The following is an 8,671-nucleotide window of genomic DNA, read 5'->3' on the forward strand; positions in this document are numbered from 1 at the left end:
TTGGTTTTTCGAGACAGGGTTTCTCTGTGGCTTTGGAGCCTGTCCTGGCACTAGCTCTGTAGACCAGGCTGGTCTCGAACTCACAGCTCACAGAGATCCGCCTGCCTCTGCCTCCCGAGTGCTGGGATTAAAGGCGTGCGCCACCATTGCCCGGCGAATATTTTCTTTGTATTAAAATATTTCCCATTCTTCTCACGGAAGCACATTTTTATCACGGAAATAATCAAACTTTTAAAAGTCTGATGATGCCCCTCCTTCTTAAATCTGTCCTGCCTCAGTTGGCAGAAATGGATTCTGGGAACGTCACTGTGAATCTATCCGGCGCCTGGCAGTGCTGAGGGACTTCGAAGATGGGTGCAGTTGACTCTGCAACGCAACTGTCGCTGAGGAACGGAGGGAACCGGTCCCAGCTGCACATGCTCAGTGCTGTAAACTCGCCCTGGTGAAACTGCCTCCGAGCCGTGAGACTGGCAGGGTTTAACAGCAGGCAGATAAAGGGGGACACAGCGATCTCCTGGCACAACCTAAAATGCTGCCATGTGGACCAATTTAAATATTGTACCTACTTCCTCACCGCACCTGTGTAGAAGAGATAGCACAGATCCTAAGATATCACAGTTTCTAAGTGGCCTGCCTGACCACTGGCCACACTCTGCTAACTTCTGTGCGCGATAGCTAAGTTACTGTTTAACTTCATCAGTAAATACAATCTACCCCCTTTCTCTCAAGCCTGGGTCTGGAAAACTCACTGGGACCCCTCTCCATTAGCTTCATCTGTCTCTGCCTCTTAATAAACCCCTCCCTCTGTTCACGCTCCATGCGTTTCCTTTCCGTGCTTGAAGAGAGAGGGGCTTCCACAACATTGTGGTTTTTAGCTACTCTGAGCACGTTTCTGCTCCTGTGATAGCACTCATTGACCAAAGGCAACATAAGGGAGCGAGAATTTATTTCGCCTTTAGGTTCCAGAGAGACAAGTGTGCATCTTGGCAGCCCACGGCAGGCAAAGCGGCAGGAGCTGGATGCTGAGAGACCACATCTTCAACTGTAAGCATGTAGAAGAGAGAGAGAACTGGAAGTGGGGTGAGGCCATAAACAAAGCCCATCCTCCCAGCCCATGACTCAGTTCCTCCAGTTAGACTGGACAGACCTCCCGGAAACAGTGCTGCCAACTAGCGCCATCTGTCGGCAACCCTATGTTCAATTATCTGAGCCTGTGGAGGTTGTTTCTGGTTAAAACCACAACAGACTCCTTACCAGGAATACCCAACCCATCTTGCTTGGTCAATTTAGATTTCTTTCAGCCTTCAAGTGGGATCCACTTCTGGGTCATACTTTGTGGGTGGTTTGAATTAAAAAGGCCCCCCAGAGTCCCAAAGAGAGTGGCACTATTAGGAGGTGTGTCCTTGTTGGAGTAGGTGAGGTGTTGTTGGAGGAAGCCTGTCACTGGGGGTGGACGTCCAGGTCTCAGGTGCGCAAGCCAGGCCCAGTGTCTCCCTCTCTTCCTGCTGCCTGCCAGTCTAGACGCAGAGTTTTCAGCTACCTCTCCAGCACCATGTCTGCCTATGTACCATCATGCTCCCTGCCATGGTGATAAGCTGTAAGCCAGCCCCAATTAAATGTTTCCTTTATAAGAGTTGCCATGGTCATCTCTTCATAGCAATAGAACCCCTAAGACATACTTCTAGGCAAAATTAGCCCTTGCCTTGTGTGCACTTCTGAAATACTATGACGTGATGAAAGTTCTGGGGTAGAACCGTCCGCAAGGCTGACTAAAGACTGTTGAGAAGTTGGAATGTCACAGGCCCACACCTAATTATAATTTATCTTTAGTTATCCCTGCTCCCCATTATTAGCTATTCATTTCTCACCTCTATGTCTAACATATCCTATGACGATCAGATCAAGCCTTTGAGTGTATATTAACTTAGCAGACCACTGGCTTCAACAACCCCAAAGCTAAGCTATAACCCCACAGCACCTGAGACCTATAACAGAGGACTCCCCGGTCTTTGCTGTACCCCACCCTCTAGTGCCCCCACCAGTGCACTTTTAAAAAGAGTCTTTGTTCTGTTACTGCAAAAGTGTGAAACAGCTCCCAAGTTGGGACATGATATTCAGGGTGATCTAAATCTGTGTTCTTGGGCCATGGCCGATATTTGGCTCCAGAATAAACTATCTCTTCTCACTGATACCCTCAGGTTTGGAGCTTGGCAAAGTCTCCTCTACCTACCCATCTTTGTTTCTTTACTCCTCTCTTCTTGGTTCTTTGGAAGTATTTTTTATTATTTTTGGGTTTTTTGTTTGTTTGTTTTTGTATTTGTTTTGTGAGACAGGGTTTCTCTGTAGTTTTGGAGCCTGTCCTGGATCTAGCTCTTGTCGACCAGGCTGGCTTCGAACTCACAGCACCTATGGAGGGACAGGCAGGCCTAAGCTAATGCTTGTCCACCCTGGGGTTCCGTAAACAACTGAGACAGCTTTTTAAGGAAGACTAGCTGCCCACTTCCATTAAATGTCTGAGCCTGGGGGGAAGAGATCACATCCTCCATTCCTCTCCTTAGCCTGTCCTTCTGCCTCGATTCCCTTCTCACCCATCCTTTCCCAGACCCTACTCTCTACCTGCCCAACCCCCACTTTCCCTGGATCCTCCAGCTGCTTAAGGGGTCTCCTACATTCTCATCTTGATCTGTTTCCAGCCCTTTCTCTACAACAATGCTTAAAACTGTGAAGAGTACCACCTCCATGTTTGTGTGTATTTAATTGTGTGTGTGTGTGTGTGTGTCTGTGTGTCTGTGTGTCTGCGTGCTTGTGCCCTGGGAAGCTAGGAGAGGCTGTTGGATCCTCGGGAGCCTCTGGGGTTCAGGCTCTATAACAGGATGTTGAGAACGGAACTGTAGTCCTCTGGAACTGTACTGAATCATCTCTCTAACCCCAGGGTTGATAGGGAGCTATAGGACCCTATAGTGACCACACTGCTGTTTGGAGTGGGATTTGCAGGCAGCTCAGTGCAGGTGGGGTCCTAAGTAGCTAAGTGCATTGCTGGGAAAGGGGATTGTGTAAACCAAGCCATGCACGGTCCTTGGTTGCTAAGCGATCCCTATGCTTGCTGGTGTCGTATATACTTGTACACAGCTGGGGGGGGGTGACGCAGGAGTCTCTAATTATCCTCCTGATCCCTTTTTTCTGTGAAAGAATGTCAACAGTCTTCATCTGTCTTGAGGGGTGACTGTGGGTGCTCATGGCTGCTCTGATAAAGACAGTAATGGCTTTGTGATTGGAGGACAGTATTCCAAAACACCCTTTCTGAGTGGGTGTGGCCAGACCCCTCTTCTTCCAACTGAGAGTACTGGACAGTTGGCTCTCTGGAGAGAAGTGTCTTCTCTTGTGACACTGGCATGTAGTGAACAAAGGGATGTGTTAAGTCAGTATGAATACTGGGTTCAATCCCCAGTCCTGTGCAAGCTGGGTGTGATGGCACACTCCGGCCAACCCAGCACCTGAGAGGTGGAAGCAGGAGGATCAGGAGTTCAAGGTCATCCTCTGCTATGCGGGAGGGGGGGGGTTTGAGACTGGCCTGGGCTATAGGGAAAAAAAAATTTAAAGGAAAAGCCTGTTATCAGGCATGGTGATTCATACCTGTAACCCCAGCACTTGGGAAACTGAGGCAGGAGAATTGTCATGAGTTTGAGGAAACCAAATCAATCAAACAAGAGTGACTGTATGGCATCTGAGTTCCAGGCTTCAATTTACTGGTTCTTTCATGAGGTTCCCAGACTCCTCCCTGTGTTGTCCCCTTTGCAGAACACAGCAGGAGCGTCCGTCGCCTGGCTTATCTGGGTCCTGGACAAGCTAGAGATGAAGGCGTACCTGATCTAGGGGAAATGCTTCCCCTGCCACACTGGCTTTTGCTGGGGAATTCCTGGCCCAGATTTCACCCTCTGCTCGTGGGCCCACTTCAACATCTAACCAGATGCAGCCAGGCTTAAACCTATTTTCAGGCCCACACAGTATTATTCCTTATGTATGATATCACCTGCTTCGATTCAACCCACCTGCAGAACAGTCTCTAGTCACAAGGAACTAAAATAAATTTTGGCTATAGCTTTTTCCTCATTGAGGGATCACTGCTTTGCAGAATAAATAGTATATTTATTTTTAAGCATTGAAAATGCTCTATATCCTGAAGTATTTAAAATTTAAAATATTTAGCCAATATTTAAATTATATATATATATTGAGAGAGAGAGAAAGAGAGAGAGAGAGAGAGAGAGAGAGAGAGGGGGGGGGGGTTTCTCTGTATAGCCCTTGCTGTCCTAGAACTACCTCTGTAGACCAGGCTGTCTTGAACTCACAGAGATCCTCCTGCCTCTGCCTCCTGAGTGCTGGGATTAAAGGCATGCATCATCACTGCCCAGTTATATGTATATTTGAATGTGTTTTGTGTGTGCGCGCACGCATGTGTGTGTGTGTGTTTGTGCATCACACATGCGTGCTTCGTCCCTGTGGAGATGAGATGAGGGCATCAGATCTCTGGGACTGGAGTTATAGATGGTTGTGAGTCACCTTGGGGATGCTGGGAATCAAACCAGGGTCTTCGCAAGAGCAACAAGTGCTCTTAATGGCTGAGTCATTACTTATGTAGAGTGTTCTGTCTGCATGTGTGCCTGCAGGCCACAAGAGGGCAGAACATCCCAGTATAGATGGTTGTGAGCCACCCTGTGGTTGCTGAGAATTGAACTCAGTAACTCTGGAAGAGCAGCCAGCGCTCTTAACCTCTGAGCTATCTCTCCAGTCCTACACACACACACACACACACACACACACACACACACATATATGCACTTTAAGGGACTAACTTGAAGTTTCAATACATGTACATATTATATAGTGGCTGTATTTTATTTGTCAAGGAATTTGTCGAAGGTTCTGGAAGGGTAACTCTCAGAGTATAAGACAGCCCTGGGAATCTAGGTGACAGAAGCTGGAGCCAGCTGATGCCTCTATCTGTGGGACATCTCTGACTGAGGACAGCAGCAATAATCCTGCCTGTCACTCAGAAATGGCCAGTTAAATGCCTCAGAGCAGAAACCACAGGTCTTCTGGCCTCTGTCTCATCGTTTCTATAAACTGTAAGGCTGCCACTTTCTATAAACTGTAAGGCTAAACTGAGAGTAACCCCGATTCCTTTCACAATTTCTATCTCCCGAGTTCTTTTGGAATACAGGGCAACTCAGACGGCAGATACAGAGCAGACCCTAGGAACTTGAGGTTCTGGCCCTCAGGATACAAAACGACTGGCTTCACCGAGTCCCGCACTTCCCTTTGGTGAAGTGTCTTGTCTGCCCCCTCACAGTTTCTCCACAGTGGTGGGCGCAGCAAGGCACCGTTTTCAGGTGTGAGGAATAGTCGCCGGAGAAAAGGCTGATACTCATTTCATTCTCTTTTAGTTAGGACTCGAGCAAATTCTGGACACAAAGGAAGACACAATTGAGAAGACTTGTGGCACTTTGGGTCAATTTCCCACACCTTGTGTCCCTGGCCCTGTGGCAAGTGGACTGTTAAGGGGAGACCCCATCCTGGCACTGGGTGAGACTTGTTTAGCCTACGAAATATCTAGGATTCCCTGGACATTGATCAGAGTGGCCTTTCTGCTGAGTCTTACACTGTACAATGGATACCCAGGCTAGAGATATATTTGGGCCTTCCAGTAAGAGCCAAATCTCAGAGAACTCTTTGATTAGTGCACTGTGGGCAGTGAAGGGACCCTCTTTCTTTTAAGTCTCAGTCCTGACCCTCGCTGGAGAGCCATAGTAAGGGCAATTACCTCTACTTTTCAGGAAGACGTGGAAATATCTGAAAAGAGGCCCTCAGTCTATGACTTCTGAAACTAATTATTGCATACCACAAAAATTTATTTCTTGCCCCCATAAAACTACTAGCATTGGCGACCCAGGAAGCTCAGCTTGGGAAGGCGTCTAATCTAGCACTTCAGGCGCCACACAGTAAAGCTACCGAGAGGGCTGAGGGACAGGGCAAAATGAGGCAGCAGGATTTGAAGACTGGTCAGGGCTTCTAGTAAGTGCTAGCACAGTGGTTCTCAATCTGTGGGTCGCGACCCCTGAGGTCTACACCCCCTTTCACATGGGGCTGCTTAAGGCCATAAGAAAAACACAGATGCTTATATTACAATTCATAACAGCAACAAAATTACAGTTATGAAGTAGCAACAAAAATAATTTTATGCTTGGGATCACCACAACATGAGGAACTGTATTAAAGGGTCGCATCATTAGGAAGGTTGAGAACCACGGGTTAGGGTCTGCAAGAGAACATCTGGTCCTTCAGTTACATATACATGGAGTAAGGCACTTTGCAAGGGGCTGGAAGGAACTTTTTAGCTTGTAACTTCATAGTTCTGGATTTTAGGAGCACTGGAGAGCTACTCCAAGCAGGGACCTCCAGTTTCCCACAGACCTCTCAGATAGCTACCACAAGCACCAAATGTAAGGACCCTGAGAGACAAGGAGATGGTGCCCTATGTGACCACCGAGGCTGTGTTAAGAACAATGGGGGTAAACAAAGGGCACGGGACAAATGTATTTAGCAGACCTTGAAAGGTTGTTAAAGACAAGATACTGCAGGGATTGGAGAGTGGCACTGTGGCCAAGAGCACTGGCTGCTCTTTCAGAAGACCAGGGTTCACTTCCCAGCATCCACATGACAGCTCACAACCATCTGTAACTCCAGGCTCAAGGAATCCAAAGCCCTCTTCTGGCGTCTGTGAGTACTGCAGGCATGTGGTACACAGACGTAAATGCCAGTACAACACCCACACATAAAATAAAAATAAAATAGTCTACAAGACAGACACAGAGGGCAGACTAATGGGAACTATTTTTATCACAGTTAATGAAAGTCCCTTGGTCTTTTTTTTTTTTTTTTTTTGTCCCTTGTTTTTTTTCTGTATTTTTAGTGTTTTGATTATTATGTAGCAAGGGCACTATTTTTGGTCTAGTCTATTTGGTGTTCTGTAAGCTTCTTGTATCTTTANTTTTTTTTTTTTTTTTTTGTCCCTTGGTCTTATCTGTGGGATTGTATTTAGGTAGATAAGCGAGCATCTTACTACCTTATTAAGTAGTAAAATTTACAGCATGAGCTGTCTTTCTTGAGGCTGTTCTTCCGGGATAAGTGGTGCATGGGTCACCAGGATGTAGGCTCTAAAGATTTTATAAGATATCACAGTCATTAGGGGTGGAGAAGTAGCTGAGGGTCTGATTGTCAGAATCTGGAAATTGGTTTTATTTTTGTCCTATTAATCTTGTGGGGTCCGATACACTGCGGAGCACCTTGGTGAGATCCAGTTAAGACAGACTCATTCCAGGGCATGGGACTGTGCTGGGTGACTTCCATGAGTGTTCCTGGAATCAAGTTCTTTACGAGTTGAGCATCATAAATGGCAAGAACAATCTGATGACTGATTGCCTTAATTATTCTTATCTGGGAAGCAGGAGGATCAAAGCTGGCTTGGAGTGGTCTTTAGCCCTCGTGCCTTAGTCATTTCTGCTGGCTGAGAGGGAGGCTGCTTGGTGAGTTTTGCTTGCACGGTGTCCTTGACATGTGGTCACAGTTAGTAAGATAACGTAACCGTATAGATACTGGTAGCTAGGACAGTACAATGACCAGCCATCCAGGTTTGCCTGGGACTGAGGACGAGCCCAGAATGCACGACCTTCAATGCTAAGATTAGGGAAACTGGGGTGACTGGCAACCCTATCAGCCACTGGCAAACTGTCAGACTCTTTCTCTCACTCTATGTGCCTTTCTCCATTGGTACAATGATTCTCCACAGAGGACTGGTCAAGCCCTTCCTGGCCACTAGAATACAGACAAGTAAAAGCACACGTGTCTACACAGTATAAACACCAGTGTTCATAAATGTATTCACTACACAGTGAGGTCAAGATCATCCTGAGCTACATGAGATCCTATCTTTAAAAAAACGGTTCTCATATGCATACATATTAAAAACATGTAATAAGTCACCCTTCCTATTACACAGAGAGAAAGAGAGAGCGAGCCAGTGCCATCCACCCATTCCCTGTATATGCATAGTGATGTTTTGGTCAATGATATATACACGGCAGTTCTGTAAGCCTTGCTTTGTTTGAGATTTCTCACTGTGTAGCTCAAACTGAGTTTGAACTCCTCATCTACCTGCCTTAGCCTCCTGAGCACTGGGATTACAAACAGGCACCATTATCTATAGCTGGTAGTCCTATAAAATTATATCACCTGGTGACATTGTAGCCGTCCCAGTTTGCACAAGCACACTCTATGTTTGCACAATGGTGGCGGATTGCCCAACAAGGCACCTCTCAGAACATTCCTCCGTTGTGAAGTGATACACGGCTCTGTACCATAACTCCCACATACGTGTGGCTACATCTAAACATACAGACAGACACGCCAAATGTAAGCATATAACTAAGGCTATCAAAGAGACGGCAGTGTGTTCCAGCTAGTCAACACTGAGAGGACCACAGCACGGGCCTATGTGAGAGACACTGGAACCAAGTGCCAGGGTTTGAATCTTTTCTCTCTTCTAGGAATGCAGGGGTAGTTCAATAGTAGAGTACTTGCCTAATACGTGTGAGGCAAGCAGATTAAATGTTTA

The sequence above is a fragment of the Alexandromys fortis genome, unplaced genomic scaffold (genome assembly GCF_014885135.2).
Source record: "Alexandromys fortis isolate MF-2015 unplaced genomic scaffold, M_Fortis_MF-2015_v1.1 scaffold_80, whole genome shotgun sequence".
Classification (NCBI taxonomy): Eukaryota; Metazoa; Chordata; class Mammalia; order Rodentia; family Cricetidae; genus Alexandromys; species Alexandromys fortis.